Below are 21,017 nucleotides of genomic sequence, written 5' to 3'. Positions count from 1 at the left end.
CCTGGACCCTTTTCAATGTATGATTTGGGTTTCGTAGGCCCATAATAGGGACACTAAGATGTTGTTTGAATGGTTTCAAATTGGAATAAAATTTTATAACCCATATTGCCCGAGAATGTTCGAGTACATGTTTGGTAATGCCTCGTACTTGGTTCCAGTCTCGGGTACGGGTAAGGGGTGTTACAGAAAATTTTAGGATAATTTAAAGTTGAAGAAACCACTTCTATTTATAATTCATTAAAAACACTTCATGTCATTGTATTTTTTTAGATGTGGGAGTGTGCTATTTCAACGAATCTCCACATTAGAAAATTCCCACATCTTCAATCTCCTTACAAACAACTTTTGATAGTGTTTCCATATTTCAACCTTCAGGTTTTAACATTGATCAAGTCCTAACATAGTTAGAACTTGACCGCAGTCACAACTTTAGTCATCATATCGGAAGGATTCTTAATAGTTGAAATTTTCTAGATCTTTAGTCCATATTTTTCCAAAATCTCTCATACAAATGATACTAGGCATTAATGTGCTTCGTCCTTGCATGATAAACTTGATTCTTTGCTAATTGAATAGCACTCTAACCCTTGAAGCTAAATTACCTCTTTTACAACCTTTGTGATTGCCATATACTCTGATTCTTTAGAAGATAAAACAACTATTGTCTGTAAAGTAGACTCCTGACTAACTAGCACTTTTGCAAGAGTAAACACATAACCAACAGTTGATCGCCGATTGTCCAGATCATAAGCATAGTCTAAATCACAATATCCAACCACATCTTGATTATCTTCTTGCTCCAAAATCAATCCATATGAATTGTATTTTAGATATATAACAAAATTCATTTCATAGCTTGCGAATGCTCCTTTCTTGGATCATGTATATTGTCACACCCCAAAAATGGTGAATCTAAAAAGGTAAGTATGCATGTAAACTATTTTGCCATTATGGAAGTATAATTTGCCACCTTGCTAACTTGCAGGTGAGTTAGAGTATTGACACATTCTAGTGTTAAAGTATCTATCCATTAGAGTTATCTAAGGATTTAGTTATAAGGTATCTTTAAGTGAGGAAAGAGTACGACTAAGAAAAAGTACGCCCCAGAGTGTTGGCTGAGCACTAAGGGCCTATCAAGTGTATGAGAAAGATGTAGAAGACTTGATTGTCTTCAAGACCATACCATATGCGAGTCACCACCAAGTTATAGTACGCTCAGTTTACACGAGCACTATTGTAGTTGGTTTTCATAACGGGATTAGTTAAGAGTCAATTGGATTTATCAGACCCTCTCTATGGCTGGACAAATAGTAACAAAGATCTTTTTCAGATTCTCTTCACCTTCCATCCATTTTTTGTTGGAAAATTAGGAGATTTGGGTTAGGTAAGCATAGTTAGTTGTCAAAGTCCACAGTAGGGGTATAAGGAGTTTATATCTAGTGAAGAGGGAAGACTTTCCAGATGCTTTTATTTCTACTCTACGTTCTGGTCTTTCTTTCTAACATAAATGTTCTTTTCTTATTTGTTAAGGTAGAGCTAAAGCCTCATTTAATCAATGAATGATTCAACCTTTTGGTAAGTCTTATAGGCCTGTATGTTATGATTGTTGTTGAGTAAGGATGTTAAAAGGGTAAGAACAATAGGGTGTGAGTGAAAGGCCTTGAATGAGGGTTATAGATAGTTGAAATATTAGTAAACTATCTGTAAATAGGGATTCTGATAGAAATTCCATGATCATGTAAGCAGTTGCTGCTATTAGATTGGGAAGGACAATCGAAACAGAAACTCTAGGTCGAGGTAAAAGTAAGTCTCTGGTGAGTCTCTAGACCTGACTTCTGCATGATATATTATGATGATTCCTTGTACAGTCAATGTTCATATAGATATGCATATCTTCTTGAGGAATTTCTGTATGTATGGTTGTGTATTTTCTCTGTGAAACATTTGTATGTATGCACTGAAGTGTACGATGTGCTACATGAAAATGACGATGTGTAGTAAGCATGTATAGGAAATTTTTTGTTGATAAATATGATTCTGTTAAGGGTGTGAGTGAAGTCTATGTAAATATGTCCACTATGTTATTAGAATGGTACATGCCAAATTTTTGTTGGTGACAAGGGGGTTTGGGCAGATAGTCGGGAAAACATGTGATATGATAATGAACCCTACGGTAGTGCTTGATGACGTCTGCTAGGACGATAAACTTGAAATAAGGACAGCATGAGTGATATGTGTAAAGACCATGGCCACGACACATTCTAGGAATGAGAGATGAGTCGTATTTGTCTATTAGGGTTTTTACGTTCCCCGGGGGCGATGATGGGCAAACTTTAGGTGATTCTGAGTTTAGGGAAATTCATAGTGTCAAACATGGTAGTTTAAGTGGTGCATTGGTGGCAAACCAAGCCAAGTATTTGTGGCATGTCACTTGTAATTCCTTTGTGGTGATTTATTTGGGAAGCCTTTGTGGCGAGTTTGTGACATCCCTAATTTGACCCTAGTCGAAAAGTGGTTTCGGGACCACAAAACCGAGTCACAAGAATAATTAGGTGTTATATTCTGTGCTTATTGTATGTGGAATTTGTATGCATAAATATTTCGTGCCTTGATTTTATTAATTAGGTGCTAATTCATAAGAAAGGACCCATGTGTTAGGACTTGAAAATGTGATAGGTGAATTTTAAGTGGCCAAATAATGCATGAAGTAAAGACATGAGGATTTGCATGTCAATTTAGCCAACTATAGGAAGTGGCCGGCCATGGTAATGGAGATGGGCAAAAGAAAACATGTCTTGAACATGTTTTGCTAATGGTGGATGTTAGAAATAATAAAATAAAGAGCATGGGCAAAGGGAACATGTTTCAAACATGTCTAGTTAATGGATCATGTTAGAAAGAATAAAGAAATGGAGAAAAAAGGAAATGATGAACAAAAGAAAAAAAATGAGCATGGATGCCCCCCCTTTGTTGCCGTGAGTAGAGGAAAAGAAAGGAGAAAATTTGTTCATCCATTCTCAATTCTTGGCCGAAAATACTAAGGGAAAAAGGAAGGATTTTTGCTTCATGCTTGGTTTAGAAGAGAACTAGAAGGAGATTTGGTCATACTTGTGTCAAGATTAAGGTATGTTTGAGGTTGTGTCATGAGATTCATGCATGTTTTAGTTGCTAACTTGATGTTCATGTTAGCCCATGGTTCAAATCCTTGTTATGCCATGGAAATGGTATTTGGCCAAGGTTGATATTGTGTTAAAGCCATTGCATGCTAAATGTGAAGCTTGTTGATGATGCATGTAATGATGGATTGACTACTCTTGAAATTTCTTTTAGCATTCTTGAGTAAGACATGGAGTTTTCTTTGTTTAACCATGACCAAAAATTGAAAGGGGATGGTGTGGGATGTATTCGGCCATGGCATGCTCATAAGTGCGATTTATGCTTGTTGCATGATAGGTAAAAATTTGTGTTTTGATATATGTGTATATGTGTTTGTACATGATGTTACAAATGGATGTGAAAATATATGCTAGATTGGGAAAATTTGATTAAATGTTCATGAGATGAAATTAGGTGATTAAAAGATGTTAGTTGACATTGTATATATATATATATTCGGCCATTAAAGTAAGTATGTAGGTGATGTTGAATCAAGTTTTTGGTGCATATTCGGTTAGGTGTATAATCGACCAAATGGGTGATTAGTAAGAATGGTTGCCGAATATACAAGCATACATATGCATGTGTAGTTGAATTATGAATGTTTAGCAAGATGGTTAAACTAGTTGATTTATTGATTAAGCTCAAGGAGTTAAAGAAGGAGAATCAAGCAAGGGAAAGACGAAGGTCATCGAGTAGCCGACTTGGAACTATTTTACCCAACACGAGGTAAGTCATTAAGCATATATTTGGTGTTGATTTATATGATCATAATATATATGCAAATGTGTTTAAATGAGTTGATGTGTAAATGGAAATGTATGTGTATGGAATGATGCCATTCTTGAATGTATAAAGGCAGCAAAATGCATAAGGTATTGGTATCGGCAGTAAGTGTGCGGGTATAAATGGACACGGTGACAAGATTGGCACTAAGTGTGCGGGTTTAAAATTGTACAGCACTAAGTGTGCGAGTTTGATTATATAGCACTAAGTGTGCGAGTTGAATGTATATAGCACTAAGTGTGCGGATTCACTATATGCTCTTGCATCACAATTGGCACTGAGTGTGTGACATTATCGAGTTAATCCCGGACAGCGGATCGGGTAAGTACCTTGAGCTCATGACGAATAGGCAATATGTTCATGCTCGGGGTTGAGCTTGGTAAGCTTTAAATCTATGTGATAATTGCAATTGTATGATTGTGGTGAAAATGAGTTGGTGTGTGAAAATGCCTCAAATATCTTATTGTACAGAATATGAAATGTGGATGTATGACTTGGTATGAGATTGAACCGAAAGGTCTGAGGAATTATGGTATAGTTTGATATGGATGGAGTACCTAGCCTCGTTTATCGTTTCATGTTGTGATAATTTTATTAATGGATGGTTGATGAATGCTTATGACTTACTGAGTTATAAACTCACTCGGTGTTTTCTTGTCACCCATTTTAGGTCTCTTGGACTCGTGTCGTTTATGTGCTCGGAACCGTCGTTGAAGTCATCACACCGGCTGGAAATCTTTTGGTATTGTCTTCGTAGTTGAACTAGGAGAACATTTGGCATGTATAGGCTATTTTGTTTTGTTGAATTGTGGGTTGTAAACTTTAAGCCATGCGAAAATGGCCTATGTGGTCGGTTGAGTGTGATCCTAAAACATATAGTCACGAGCCTTAGAAACCTTAATTTTGATAAGGTGGCCATAGTTGTATTATGTATGATGAAATAGTTGGCCATGGAAGAATTATGAAATAGTCATTGTTTGCTTTTGTAACAGATGCTGCCAGCAGCAGTGAGGTGAGATGGAAAAATCACTAAAAATAGTAGAAGTAGAATTAAATGGTTAATAAATTATGAAGTTGAACCTTGATGAATCTATTTTCATATGGACGAAACGAAACGACCATATGAGCCGTATTTTAAGAGATATTTGAGATTTTGTGAGACAGGGCCAGAACGGTTTCTAGATCCTCTGTTTCAACTTTGAAAATTTACCATAAATTATCCAGAAACAATTAGGAGTCATGCCTTATATGAATAGATTCCAATTTGAGTCTAGTTTCATTAGAAACAAACGGCATGAGCATTGGAGCTCTGTACGAGATGATATCCAGGTCGTAATGCGCAAAGGTCAGTGTAATCGAACTCTGAAACAGGGGTGACTTTAACTAATAAACTGTACTAATTGGCTTAACCAAAAATTCTAGAAAAAAATGTGTAGATGGGATTATGAGTATAGTTTGAGGGAAAATTGACGGAACTGATTTTCGAGTTCTGGAATTCGAGATATGACTTTTAAGGTGACAGTGACGCAGTTAGCTAGCCTGCCTAGAACAGAAATTAAATATTTCAGAGAGAGAAACAAGGGAAGTAAGCCCGGTAACACCACATGGTCAAATCCGGTGACGGTCACGGGTTTGGGGTGTTACAGAGTTACTTATAAAACCTTTATGGTGATTTATTTGCGAAGCCTTTGTGGTAGGTTACTTGGAAAGCCTATGTGGTGTAATGTCTAGAAAGCCTGTCAGGAAAATTCTGTAATCCTTAAGTGGCGAGTGGTTAGTCTGCCTTTGTGGTGAGATCTGGGTATGCCTTTGAGGCATTTTCTAAAAGATTCCTCTGCAATGTACATGATTGATGAATCTGGCATAGTAAATCGCTAGGTCAGAAATAGAGCTTGGCATATATGTAATTATGGCTAGTGTAAGTGTTTGCCACATGTTGAAGTTTTCCCATTTTGTATTAAAGTTACTTGAATTTTTATTTGGTGATCTAAAATATTACTTTCATCGAACCAAGTTCATTGTCTAGATCGACATTGAGTTATGGTGTGAGTGGTATTTTAGTAGCCGCCAAAGCCAGTAAATGAATCCATCGAGAGTAGTGTTTATAGGTATTCATTATAAGAAATGTATCTCATTTCTATCTTCAAGTGATTGCGAAATGGGATCCACTATAAGATGAGAAGTTTGTAATCTGCCAATCAAGTGGAATGTGTATAAGGTGGTCGAGTTAGAGGTTGGCGTATAGTTACTTATTTACGTTGAAAATACATCTGTGGGGTTATATTAATACATTGAAAAAGTTGGTTATTTATTTACAAAATGGATCTAATTTTGAAATAGAAAATCAAAGACTTTGTAAAAACTTGTCATGACTTATTGGTAGGATAAATTTGACCTACATAAAATGTTTATGTGAAATCTTAAATCGTTTGCTTATGAAATTTGATCTTTTTTACAAAACCATCTCGAAATTGACTTTAGTTACTTGCTTTGAAAAATGCATAATCTTATTTAAAACTTTGCAGTGGAAAACTTTTAGGTTTATTCATTTTGTAAATTGCTCGTTTAGTGCAAGTTATTAGAAAACCATGCCAATTTTTAAAATAACTAAGTAAAAATATTTAGCAAAACCCAAATACCAAAGTTAAAGTTTGAAAATATTTCAACAGGCCATAAAATACAAAACAAAAGATTCTGAAAAAAACAAAAAAAAACTGTGAACCAAACCAAACTCCTAAGCTCTACCAAACCTAAGTCTGAGGATCACCTGAAAAATGATAAATAAATAGAGTGTGCTAAAAAGCCCAGCGTGTTCCTTGCAGCACAAGCATTAATCACACCAAAACATGCTTATATGCACATAGCAGAACAGACATATAAGATATTTCACAAGCATAGATACATATATCATAACAAAATAATTCTACCCCCATCCGCTACATACCACTCTATCCAAGCAATCACACCAAATAAGGTTACAAGAACCCATGCAACCATTACACCAGAATGTGGTCGTATGCCACTCAGAAAGTTCGCAACTAAGTTGCCAGAATACACATATATTGCAGATATACTGGTAGATTTGTAGTAAAACTACTAGAATATATATTGTGGGTATACCGCCAGATTTGTAGTAAAACTGCTCGAAACACACTTCCTCCATCACATATCATATCCCACCCCAATGCACATGCAAAAATATACTAACATTTCATGCTACATATGATCATAGCAAAAATAGATTTATGACATGCTTGCATAAGTGTCATAAAAATAGATCATGTCACATAGACTACATAGAGTTTAACTAACCAGAGTCATGCTTTACTAATATACATACGCTTAAATTTTATTGGTTTCATGCTTATAGAGTAACGAAAAATTCGATTTTAGAATTTTATTTCCAACCTAAACTGGCCCAAAAAATTGAACAAAATGGGCCCGTACGCCCGTCTTGTCCAGACCATGTTGCCCACACGGTCTATCATATGGCCAACCACACGACTGTGTGACGTAGTTTGCCAACTTTGAAATTTTTACAAAATTCTAGATTTTCATGACTGTTTTTAGTGTTTCCGGGTTAGAAACACACACCTTAATTCTGAGATATTGACACTAAAATAGTAACAAAGTTCTATACATAACAACCACGCCAAACTCAATTAATAACCAATTATCAAAATTGAAACTCAAATTTAGTATTTAACACTTAACAAGAACAACCCTCAAATCAGCATCGAATACTTGCCCCTTAAATGTAACACCCCTTACCCGTACTCGAGACCGGGACAAGGTACAGGGCATTACTGTGCACGAACATGACATTTCCAAAAAATTTCAGGCTATAAAATTTTGTTCCAATCCAAGCATTCAACATAGACAATTCTATCATTCATCATAGCATACCATTACATGCATATGTTTTGTAAGCTTACCTTGGAAGAACTTAGGCATTAACAACATTGATCACATATTCTTAACATAGCATATGTATCTATATATCATAATAATCTACTTAGTCATACCAAAATGAACCTTTACTAGCCATTTTAATGGCTAGGTTACAAAATAACATTTCAAACCACTATTGGCCAAGTTGTCCTATACATGCCATTATACCAAAATGATTTTTTACTAATTTTACCCAAAATGACTAGTTGATGATGTAGCGATGCTCCATTGATATCCAACCTTCGTGAGCTTTTGAGCACTATAAAATAGGGGAAAAATAAACGAAGTAAGCATTACACGCTTAGTAAGTTCGTATAAGTAAGTTCGTATAACAGAAACTAAACTTACCAATCATGTTTAATAAACCTAAGCATACAATAACAAGTTTTCCATCCATTTGGCTAAATTTCCTAAACACATACATCCAATCAAACATGTTAGCCACAAAGTTTACACATATATCAAGTAAGGATAGATGAGCTCATCATGCAATACACTTCCAAGGCATTATCATTTCATTTCATAATTTCCATACCATGTCTAGAGTTATATGTCCGTTGAATTGTAACACCCCGTACCCGAGACCGTTACCGGAGTCGAACACGAGGTGCTAACCGACTAATTCATTTACTCTCGCAGTCCAATTAAAATTTTTTCCAGACGACTGGCTAACTGCATCACTGTCACCTTAAAAATCATAACTTGAGTTCCAAAACTCGAAAATCAGATTCGTAATTTTTCCCTGAAACTAGACTCATATGTCCATCTACATATTTTTTCTTATAATTTTTGGTTGGGCCAATTAGTACAGTTTATTAGTTAAAGTTTCCCCTAATCCAGGGTCCGACTACACTGACCTTCACACATTACGAATTAGATATCTCCCTGTACAGGGCTTCAATACTGATGCCGTTTGTTTCTATAGAAACTAGACTCAGAGAGGAATCTATACATATATGGAATGACTCCTAATTATCTCTGGTTAATTTACAATGAATTTCCAAAGTCGGAATAGGGATTCCAGAAACCGTTCTGGCCCTGTTTCACAAAAACCTAAATATCTCTTAACATACAACTCATATGACCGTTTCGTTTCTTCCATATGAAAGTAGATTCATCAAGGCTCATTTAATTAATTTATTCACTATTTAATTCCATCTATACTATTTTTAGTGATTTTTCACATCCACATCACTGCTGCTGCCAGCATCTATTTTTAGGGTAGACTTTATCTAACACATAGTTTCTATGACTCAACTAACCCTCTTGCATATATAGTCCAAAATATAATCAAGATGAACCATTCTAATGGCTGATCATTGCAAAACATTTCCATGCCTCTTAATGAGCATATACATATCGAATGATTATAACATTATGCTCAAAACATTTATAAGCCATTTTCGCATGGCTATCTAAAATTATACAAATCCAAAGGGTCCATGACCCACAACAAAAGGGTAGTCCTATACATTGACCAAAATATCCTCTCACTACTAGTCTATTCCATACATGCCATAAGATATTCCAAAACGTAGCAGTACCAAGCGGTGGGTAGTGATAGTGTGACTAGTTCTTGACGATCCCCGAGCCTGTAGCTTCCAATGAGATCTATAAAGCAGAGGAAACAAGTAAACAGAGTAAGCATTACAATGCTTAGTAAGTTTTAAGCAGTGTCAACAGATAACAACCAAATCATAACATAGTTGTTCGTATTTTATTTCACTCTTCCTTCGGCATACTATCCCTTTTCCGAATATGCACATCTCATCATATACAATAGGCGATAAACTCTCACATAAAAGTGAGCTCATGTGACATAGATATATCGTATGATTTCACATAACCTCTCACACTAAACCGATGTCACATAATCATAGGAATAGTCCCATAGATTGCTCGTGTGCATCATATATAAACTTGGAGTACATACTGTTTAACCTTTCGCATTGCGTATATTTATAAGCAATTCTTATTACGAAGTCTTACGGACATAATCTCCACACGTAGTCATCGGGTCTTACCGGACATAATCTCCACACGTAGTCATCGGGTCTCACCCGGAACATATTTCCAAGTTTCATGTACATTTAATCACATGTTACAACATTCACATTAGCCATTCGGCTTTACCACACATACACATCACACATATATTTCACATTAGCCATTCGGCTTTACCACATATACATATCACACATATATTTCACATTAGCCCTTCGGCTTTACCACATATACACACCTTCACATTCATCACATCGGCCATTAGGCCTTACCACATATATACTCTTTCACATTCATCACATTGGCCATTAGGCCTTATCACATATATATACACCTTCACATTCATCACATCGGCCATTAGGCCTCATCACATATATACTCTTTCACATTCATCACATTGGCCACTAGGCCTTATCACATGTATATACACTTTCACATTCATCACATTGGCCATTAGGCCTTATCACATATATATACACCTTCACATTCATCACATCGGCCATTAGGCCTTATCACATATATACTCTTTCACATTCATCACATTGGCCATTAGGCCTTATCACATGTATATACACTTTCACATTCATCACATTGGCCATTAGGCCTTATCACATATATATACATCTCCTACATATTTCATATTTTTCTTGTACATCAATTTCAGCAATAGCTCATAAGCAACTCAAATAATTTCATCAAAGTTTACAACAAAATCACCTATTCACTACAAGCAGTTTTCTTTTCCTGAGCAACAGTCGCTAAATTGTTTATAACTGGAGCTACAAAACTCAAAATCAATTGCCGTTAATTTTCCCGAATGTAGACTCATGTATCTTTCATCCATAAAATTTTCAGAATTTTAGGTTTGGCCAATCAATACCAGATTTTTCTTAAAGTTTCCCTATTTCACTGTTTGACCAATCTGACCACTCTTCACTACGAATTAAATTTTTCATTGTACAGAATTCATAATGTGTTTTATTTGATTCCATTTGAAACTAGACTCATTAAGGAGTCTAAGCATATAAATCTTATCTCATAACCATTTTTGTACAAATTATAATGATTTTCCAAAAATAGAACAGGGGATTTCGGAGTCATTCCGACACTGTCCCGCACAACTTTAAATATCTCTTTATAGGAAATTCCTTTGCTTCCACGGTCTCTTTTATAAGAAACTAGACCAACTGAGATTTGATTACATGTTTTATTCAGCCTATAATTCCACACCAACAATTTATAGTGATTTTCTAAAATCACATTACTGCTGCTGTCCAAGCAATTTATTACAATTTGCTCTTAACTTTCCAAGTCCAAACACTTATGAACTTACCATTTGGGCTTAAGACATATCATGGCCACATCATATCTTATCAAATCAACTCATTATGTCCTATTATGATTGAATTTACTCAACGATTAATCGCTTAAAACTTACCTCGGATGTGGTCGAACGATTTGGCGGCTATTCGATCACTTCTTCCCTTCCTTATCCAACTTGATCCTCTAGGCTCTTGAGCTTAATTAAACAAACAAATTGACTTAATCATTTGAGCATCGAAAGAGGAATACAAGATACTTAGCCAATATATATACTCATTAGGCATCAAAGTCGCATATGTGCGAAATCATGAATCGAACTCAACACATTAGTTAATATTCCTCTTAGCGAATTTTCTAAGCCAAGAATAGGCATCAATATGCTTGCCTCTAACCGAATGCATGCACACCAATTTCCCCTCATGTGGCGAATATACATGTCCATGTTGAGGCCAATTATACACTTAATACCACACAAAAACAGCATACGTTTTACTACTAACGATTACATATCGTAGCTCAATACACCTCTCTCATTTACTTCATAACCGAAACATCATCACAAGCAAATATACACTTGAAATAGTATATATGTCATACCAATACATCATGTGCAAACATATATTCATGTAGGTGCAAGGGCTGAATTCTCAAGTGGCTTATATCCAAATATATACACATATCCAAAGCTTAAATCTTACTTACCATGCAACATGCATGAATCATACTTATGGATATACCATGGCGAATACCACAACACCATAATTTTGGTCATGATTAAACAAAGAACTTAGTATCTCCTTCAAAATGCTAAAAGAAAATCTAAGAGTCCTCAATCTCCCATCACATGTTTCATTATCAAGCTTGATATTTAGCATGCAATGGCATTAACACCACATTCACTTTGGCCGAATTTCATTCCCATGACATAGCAAAGATTTGAACCATGGGCTAACAAGAACATCAAGCTAGCAACTAAAAACATGCATGAATCTCATGGCACAACCTCAAACATACCTTAATCTTGATGCAAGTATAGCCAACCTCTTCCTAATCCTCTTCAAAACCAAACATGAAGCAAAATTCCTTCCTTCCTCTAGTATTTTCGGTCAAGGGAGAAAAAATGGATGAACAAATTTTTTTTCTTCTCTTTTCCTCAATACACGGCAAGGGGGGGTTCACTCACACACATTTTTTTTTCATTCTTTATTACCCATACTTATTTGTTTATTGTTTCTCCCTAATGCACCAACAAAACATGTTTCATGACATGTTTTGCCCATGATTCCTTGTCATGGCCGGCCACTAGCACTTGGGGGGAGGGGAAATTTGACATGCAAGTCCTCCCCTTTGACTACATGCACTATTAGGTCCTTATAGATTAGCCTTTCACTTTTCAAAAGTGTCACACAAGTCCTACTAATTGAATTCACATGCAATCGGCTAAATCGGAACTTAAAATTTTCACACATTCATAATTACATATTCTAGACAATAAATATTACATTCAAACATTTCGGTGACTCGGTTTAGCGGTCCCGAAACCACTTCCCGACTAGGGTCAATTTTGGGCTGTCACATGAATCATAGAATTCCGATGGATGCTTAAGTAGTACACTCAAAGTGTACGATTTAATAATCTATCAATTTCTTATTCAAGGGTACCCATTAGGGCACTTAACTAAGAAACACTCTCTCGAGCCACATATCGTATAATAGGATTACCTGTCTAGGCTAAATACTTTATGTAAAGTATGCTCAATGGAGCTCGATTAGGATTACCAGTCTAGGCTAAACCCTAATCATAACGTATAACGCCCCGAAGTTTGAGCCTAGAAGTATTAAGTCTTGAGTATGGGTGCAGTTAGGAGACTGCACATAAATATTTAGTTGTGCAAGAAAGTGACACAAACGTATTTTTGGCTTAGTGGTTGTGTGCTCTGGAAGTGTTTGGGAAGTCATGGGTTCAAGCCTTGGTTTCCACAAAATTTTGCTTTTTAAGGATAAAACCCCTATCTTTGGCCAGTAGGGTTATAAGTTTATTTTGGTAAAAACATGATAGAATGGGCCTACTGGTCTAGTGGATAATGGTGTGTGGAGTGTGCTAGTGGTCTGAGGTTCGAATCCCTGCTTGTGCAAATGAAGATTATTTTTGCTAGTGGCCTTGGGAGGAAGTTGTGTTTAATCGAATCACCAAGAGTTTGAATAGATTTGAATGAGGTTGTTGTTAGCTAAATTTGAAGAGATGGATCGGAGGAAATTAAGGAGAAAATCAAGCAAGTTCGAATTTGGAGAAGAGTCTTACCGGGTTTAAACTCTGGCATTTAGTGTTTCGGTTGTGTAGGGATGTTGGGGGAGGTGTTTAGTGTGGGGAAGGCTAAACGAAATTGGGGAGTTCTTTTGGGGTAAAATTTGGCTATGTATTGGTAATTGGTCATTTCATTTCAGGATTTCACCAAATTATGGTTTTGCTCACTCTTTGTTTTCTGAAGCCGATTTGTGTTACGATGTAACATCCCGAAATAGGGCCTAGTCAGAATAGTAGTTTCGGGCCCACAAATCTAAAATCAAAATAGTAGTTTCGTAAACTCACCCATCTGTTAACTGTGCAGAAAATCCCCAGGCTTAGACGGATCGAGGCGACGGAGGACTCAGAGGTGGCCACTCGACGAAGTTTCTTTTAATATTATAATTAAGATTTTATTTTGGGTTTCATTATGTAATAAGGCCTCTATAATTTTTAATTTTTGGGGTTTATTTATTTTTTTATTTAAATCTGCTAGTAGTAAGATGCGAGTTTCCAAAAGATATGCAGGATTTACCAAAATACCATAATATGCAAAACAGTTTGAAAAGCTTCCGTGATAAACGAGATTTTTGGATTAATAAGTTTTAGAATGAATACATTTTGATAGTGACACAAATTTTAAAATCATTTTCTAGTACACACAAAGAGGCTAAATAAACATTGGGCTTTTCAAATAATTTTACACTTTACGAAAAACACTTTAATGTGACATCGTTAGATTCGGCCATAATGTTCAGGCCGGGTTTGGGGTGTTACATTTAGTGGTATCAGAGTCAGGTTGCAAAACTCGGCTGTGGATTTTGGGATTTTACAAAAATATGGAAATTTTAACAGAATTGTTTCAAATGGTTTAAAGTGATTGATATAATTTATAAATATTTTGTTGAAGGAGTGGTACACCGAGTCTCCACGTCGATCCTGTAAGTCTTCTGAATTTTTATACTGAAATGTTATTTCTGAGACTACTTAGGGTAGTAAAAACTAAACAGAAACTCTCTAGTTAGAGTAAACTATTAACCGTAGCAAGACTACGAACTGCGAAAACAAACTGAGATAATATTGTTCATAAGATATCTAAAATAAATACTGGAACAATAAATTAACTGGCATAAAACTGTTAATACAGGCTAAGCGCATTTGATAGTGAGCACCAGAGGTACTCGTAGAAGAGGCCCCGACAGAGGCTGTGGGAGTGCTCGGGCTGAGTCTTCGTCAGCTTGACACCAGCCTAATAAGGAAGCTAGAGAGTCACCAGCTTCACCTATGACTGGGACGGGGTCTCAAAATTCGAATGGCTGGGGATGACACACTGTCCCAAGCAATGTTGAGGATTCTAGAAAGGGTCACTGGGCCTAGTACTGTCACTGTAGGCCGTGGGTTAGTTACGGAACGACTCAGGTCTAATGGGGCTGAGATATTCAGGGGTATTGGAAGAGTGGCCCCTACTGTATTTGAATATTGGATCGAGGCCACAGAGAGGATCATGGATGACCTCGATTGCACCCCCAAACAGAAACTAAAGGGTGCAGTATCACTGCTTAGAGATGAGGCTTACCAGTGGTGGCTTACTATCAAAGAAGACACTTAAGGCAATCGTTTGACCTGGAAGTTTCTCAAGACTAATTTCCAGGCTAAATATATGGGTACCAGCTTTGTGGATGCCCGTAGGAGGGAATTTCTGAATTCAACTCAGGGAGATAAAACAGTGGCTGAATACGAAGATGATTTTTTGCGACTTAGCCACTATGCGTGGGGGATGGTGGCAACTGAATATGAGCGCTGCGTTCGCTTCAAAGACGGCCTCAAAGATAGTCTATGGGTTTTAATAGCTCCAAAGAGGGAGCGAGATTTTGCTGCTTTGATGGAAAAGATAAAGATCGCCGACGATGTGAAGTGCGCTGAGTGCCAGAACTACAAAAGGAAAGGGGTAGGAACAAGAGGGATTCAGAGCCCTTGAGTTCATTAATGAGGCCTAAGAAAAAATCCAAAGTTGATGGATCGATCAGATTTGAAGCCCCTGTTGTTGTTACTGGACCGCAACCCTGCTAATTGTGGGAAGCGCCATCAAGGCTAGTGCTGGTGAAGGATTGAGGCATGTTTTAGGTATGGATCTTTGGAGCACCGTATTAGAGATTGTCCATGGTTAGATGCAAGCTACTAGTACAAATACTATTTAGTAGCCACCAAAAGGCCGTGGTCAGGCCAGTGGTGGATATGGTTTGGGCCGTGGTCGTGGAGCGGAGGGCAAAGGTCTGATTATACTAAGAAAAGGTAGCCAGTACTGGTTTATGCTGCATGTCGCCGAGAGGACGGAGACACCCCATATGTTGATGCGGGTACGTTCTTTATCCATAATGTACCTTACTCTGCACTGATTGATGTTGGGTCTATGCATTCTTATATGTCATGTCCTGTACTTAAAACCTCAGGTTAAATGTGGTAGTGTTTTGGAATTAGAGTGTGCAGCGGGAGCGTAGTAGTGTAGTCTGTGTTATGCGACTGATCTGATAGTTGGAAATTTCGGGGATGAATTTTTTTTAAGGAGGGGAGAATTGTAACGCCCCAAAGTTTAGGCCTAGAAGTATTAGGTCTTGAGTGTGGGTGCAGTTAAAAGACTGCACATAAATATTTAGTTGTACAAGAAAGTGACACAAACGTATTTTTGGCTTAGTGGTTGTGTGCTCTGGAAGTGTATGGGATGTCATGGGTTCAAGCCTTGGTTTCCAAAAAATTTTGCTTTTTAAGGATAAAACCCCTACCTTTGGCTAGTAGGGTTATAAGTTTATTTTGGTAAAAACATGATAGAATGGGCCTACTAGTCTAGTGGATAGTGGCGTGTGGAGTGTGCTAGTGGTCTGAGGTTCGAATCCCTACTTGTGCAAATGGAGATTATTTTTACTGGTAGCCTTGGGAGGAAGTTACATTTAACCGAATCACCAAGAATTTGAACAGATTTGAATGGGGTTGTTGTTAGCCGAATTTGAAAAGATGGATGAGAGGAAATTAAGGAGAAAATCAAGAAAGTTCAAATTTGGATAAGAGTCTTACCGGGTTTGAACTCTGGCATTTAGTGTTTCGGTTATGTAGGGATGTTGGGGGAGGTGTTTAGTGTGGGGAAGGCTAAACGAAATTGTGGAGTTATTTTGGGGTAAAATTTGGCTATGTATTGGTAATTGGTAATTTCATTTTGGGATTTTCATCAAATTGTGGTTTTGCTTACTCTTTGTTTTTTGAAGCCGATTTGTGCTAGGAAGTCTTTCGGTATCGGTTGTTTCTAGCTAGTACTTTCGGGTACTTTCATTTTGGGACTATCTCAGTTATTGTTCTTCTCCTTCTACTCTTAGAAAACTATTTTCCCTTGATACCTTTTGTAGCCGAATAACCTCCTTTCTTTTCTCTCTGTGACCTTTTCGGTTTTTAGCCTTAGTCTTAATTGAATCTCTCATTCTTCTCGTTGACTCAATTGATCACCTCTTTGATCGAATACATTGTTTTTCCCTCTCGCAAATCTTTTTGTTCTTTTTGCTTTGGCCAAATCTCCTGGATTGACTATTGCCGAAAGTCATTTGAGTCATTGGTAAGGGTAAGTACAATCGATTCATTATTACTTTTCTAACCGAATCTCTATTAGCTCTACTGCCAAGTTTCGACTTTCCCCTTCTCTTTCTGTTTGGGGCTAAATGTATGCTTTTCGTCTAAACATCTTATGATCTGCCTAATCTTGCTAGGAGGGTGGATTCTATTGTGGAAGTTTAGGTTGATTATTCTTCTCATTAAAAGTGGTCTATTCACTTTTTTTGTAAGTGGTTTAAGTGAGATGTATTTTTATTGGACTTTAAATACTTATGAATCGACGCAATGTTTCTTATGAAGGTCAAAGTTTTGGAGTGGTAATTGGGTGATAAGTTAGTAAGGATCTGCGATTGTTGGTTTGGTAAGTGACAGTGGATCGAACGAATCCTTTTCTATATTGTGGTATGGATTAATGATGGTTTTAGGCTAATGAGTGGTTGTTGTTAATCATAGGCGCGTTGATCTCGGAAGCGTTTCGGTTACAACCCCATAATAGGTGTGTGTAACACTGCCATTGGATGTGAAACTAAAAATGCTAAAAAGCCGAAAAGTGAAAGTTGGTTGACGACACCACACGGGCGTGTGGGCGCCCGTGTGGCAGGCCGAGTGACAAAACATGGCCGTGTGGTCGACGAGATGGTCATCAGCGTCTTCATCGGTCGAAACGATACTGTAACAGCCTGATTTTGGGCCTAGTCGAGACAATGGTTTCGGAACCACTATTTCGAGGCCAGAGAAAATTATTTTGATGTTATTTTATGTGATATAGCATGTTTATAAAGGTGCATAAAAATTTTGGTTTATTAATTTTAGCGATTTTTAGTCCAATTTCGAAAAAGGACTAAATCGCTTAAAAGGTAAAAGTTGTGTTTTGATGCCTAAAGGTGTTAAATTGCTTTGTATCATAAATTTGGGATTTTTAAATTGAAATTAGGCCATTGAAAGTGTAATGGCCGGCCAAGGGAGACAAAATGGTCAAAAAAGCCAAAATTTGTGGCTTTTAGGTGACTAAATTGACTAAAAATAGAATAAAAGAAAAGAAAAATCTCATCTTTTCTTCATCTTCTCTCCACCGAAAATGGCAGAAAAGAAAGGGCTTAGAATCTGGAAAATTTCAGCAAAGAAACTCCCATGCTAGTAAGTGATTCTTAATGTCTTTTTTGATGATTTTTACATTTTTGGAACCCCTAAAGCATGAGCTTTCAAATGAGAGGACTATTTTGCAAAATGATTAAGAGTCTAGGGTTTTACAATGAAAGCATAAGTGTTGTTTGCTGAGTTTTTATGGAAGAATATGAGCCTTGGTAGTGTTATAAAAAACTTTCATGAAAGAAATTTGCATGAAAGCACCTAAATGGGCTATTTTGTAAAGTTGTAAAATAAGTGTAAATGTGTGAATAATTGAATTTTTGAGTTCCTATAGTTATGAAAATGGTTTGTCTAGGCTTAATGAGTAAGAAAATGTGATAAAAATCATTTTACGAGCCTAAGGGAAATTTGGTAATTATGGCAAAGTATAGGGGCAAAATAAAAAATTTTGCCAAAATGTGTCATTGGACTAATTTGATTAGTATATTATTTTAATAAGTTAAATGTGATGTTATAGATGATGAAAAATGAGATTCGGGCTTAGAACGAGGAAAAATGAGAAATTGATGTTTAGGTCTCTTTTACCAATTTGGTGTTGAGGTAAGTTGTATGAAAACAATGCAACGTGCTGTTATTATTATATGTCTAGTGTTTAAATATGTACATGTATTTTTCTTTATGAAATGAATTCACAATGTCTCAATGACATTCGATAAAGTTTCAATATGAGATCCCATGTAAGACCATGTTTGGGACATGGCATTGGCATCGATGTGTGTGATTCCATGTAAGACTATGTCTGGGACATAGCATTGGCATCGATATGTGTGAATCCATGTAAGACCATATCTGGGATATGGCATTGGCATCTTACTATGTGTACGAATTTCCCTGAGTATCCTTTAGTACTCCAAGTTCAACGGGAAATTCAAAGATTATAACAAAGCTGTGATAAGAAATGATTATGTCATGAAGTAGTACAGGTATGTATGCAAAACTCATGAGAAATGATTCGGTCTATAATGCACCTTTGGTAAGGATGCAAATAAGTAAGTCATGTTTATCAGAATGATTGTGTAATGACCTTATTATTATGGGTCTATGTTCATGATGTATATAGTAATTGGTAAATACTAGGAAAATGCCATGATTTGGTATAAGTCTTTGATACTTGATGACATTGAGATTATGGGTCCATGCTTATGATACATTGCTATGTGTTCTTACCATGATAGATGATATGATGTATTAATTTGGTGAATAATAATTGTGAATAAGCAAATTAGCTTGGATAGTTTTGGGCTACTGCAATGGTGTAAATTTGAAAATACACTAAAAATAGTAGAAAATGAGTTAGAGGCTAAATAAAATATGGGATTAAATCTTATTGCGTCTAGTTTCTTATAAAAGAAACCTGTAAGCAAAAGAATTTCCTATAATGAGATATTTGAAGTTGTGTGAGACAGAGTCAGAATGACTTTGAAATCCCCTGTTCTGATTTGAGAAAATCATTATAAATTAGAAAAAAATAGTTATGAGTTATAATTTATATTTCTAGAATCCTTAATGAGTCTATTTTCAATATAAATAGACAAGAACATTATTCGAGTCCTGTGAGATGAGATAATTGAAATTTAGTGCAAAAGGGTAAGAACTGTCAAATAGTGAATCAAGGGTCACTTTGAGGAATAAACTATACTCTTTGGATAAACAAAAAATTCTAGAAATTTTATGGTAGAAAGTTACATGAGTCTAGTTTCAAGAAAAACTAACAGAACTTAATTTTGAGTTTTTTAGCTCCAGGTATAAATATTTTATCGACTATTGTACAAGAAGACAACTTATTATGAACTTGAGAATATGTTGGGAACATTGATAAAAGAATGTTAATGAGTTGCTTATTGTTTTCATATGAACTTACTAAGCATAAAGTTTACCCCCTTTCTTTCCCATGTTCTCTAGTGTTGCCAGGTTAGCTCGGGTTGGAGTTCGTCGGAGATATTATCACACTGTCAAGCTATCGCTATTGGTGTAAGTGATTTCAAGTACTTTGAGTCTATGGCATGTATAGGAGTTTAAATATTTGAGTATGTGATATTGCTTTAGCCAAATGTAGTGGCTTATTTTGATTATGGGGTTGGTAAACCTATTTATTTATGAAGAGTCTTTAATGGCTTGGTATGAACGGTATGTGGATGTGATCATGAATGCTTCGTGATGAAAATGAGGTTTGATGACATGTTGATAGCTATAGCATTAATGTGGTAAAGATGAAGGTAAAATCTATGATATTGGTTGCATGTGAAATTGCCATGGTCATGACATGTTAGGAATGTTTAAGTGCCTAATTTTGCCATGTTGTCTGCTATTGTATAAGTATGCGTGCATGTGTTGTGAGGGTGATAAAATGGCTTAGAAAATAGCCTTATATTTGTCCACATGGGTAGACACACAGGTGTGTGTCTAAGCTGTGTGTGACACACGGTCTGCCCCTATGGACGTGTTGTCCAGCCATGTGTCCCTTGCACCTAAGTTTTTCAAGTCAGTATGTATGATAGTAAACACATAAGCAAGAGAAACGGCTATGTGTCTCAGCCGTGTGAAGCACACGGCCATAGGACACGGGCGTGTACCTTGGCCGTGTGGCTTTAATTTGTTCATGACCAAATTGGCAGAATGTCCAGGTTTTTGAACACGAGTTCGGGACACGAGCGTGTCCTTAGCGCATGGGCGTGTGGAGCCTTAAAGCATGAAATTTTTTCAAGTTTTTCTTAAGTTCTCGATTTAGTCCCAAACCGTCTCTAATGCATGTTTTGGGCCTCGTGAACCC

Source organism: Gossypium arboreum, chromosome 10, assembly GCF_025698485.1.
Source record: "Gossypium arboreum isolate Shixiya-1 chromosome 10, ASM2569848v2, whole genome shotgun sequence".
Lineage (NCBI taxonomy): Eukaryota > Viridiplantae > Streptophyta > Magnoliopsida > Malvales > Malvaceae > Gossypium > Gossypium arboreum.
The sequence above is the reverse complement of the archived record's forward strand: the minus strand, read 5'-3'. Positions refer to the sequence as shown.